Genomic DNA, 597 nt, shown 5'->3' on the forward strand with positions numbered 1-597 from the left:
TCAGGGATTGGAGAGAAGTACTGTATCTAGTGTTGGTGATCGAAATAATACACACTTTACAGAAATCAATATATTTTATAAAAAAATAACAGCAATTCAAAGGAATTAACACCAAAAATAAGTCACTGGAAATTTAAATCTGAACTAGACCTGAGACTTATAACAATTTAGGAAATGATACAAACACGTTTTACTAGAAATTAACTTACAAAAATGTTTAATTTGGACAATTGATGAAAAAGGTTATGACTTTAACACTAATGAATAAACAATAATGAAATTTACATGCACGTAATTGTTACACTTACGTCTTTTGGTTCACACAAGGTTACAGAACGGTTAAGCAAAATTTTTTTAATGCACTTCACATTAATGAATTACACAGGACCAGTTACAAAATAATCTTCGATGTAAATTTATGGAATACTCGCTTCCCTTTACAAAAAATATTAAATGTTTCACAAACACTGTACACTGAGAGAAAACACTTTTCACTTTTGAGTGGAGACTGTAGCTAGAGAGGTGCTTGAGAGAGGATTGTTAGAAGGATGGCTTTTGACTATCAGGCTGGAATTCTCTGTCTCTAATATGCGTTGC

The sequence above is a fragment of the Palaemon carinicauda genome, chromosome 11 (genome assembly GCF_036898095.1).
Source record: "Palaemon carinicauda isolate YSFRI2023 chromosome 11, ASM3689809v2, whole genome shotgun sequence".
Lineage (NCBI taxonomy): Eukaryota > Metazoa > Arthropoda > Malacostraca > Decapoda > Palaemonidae > Palaemon > Palaemon carinicauda.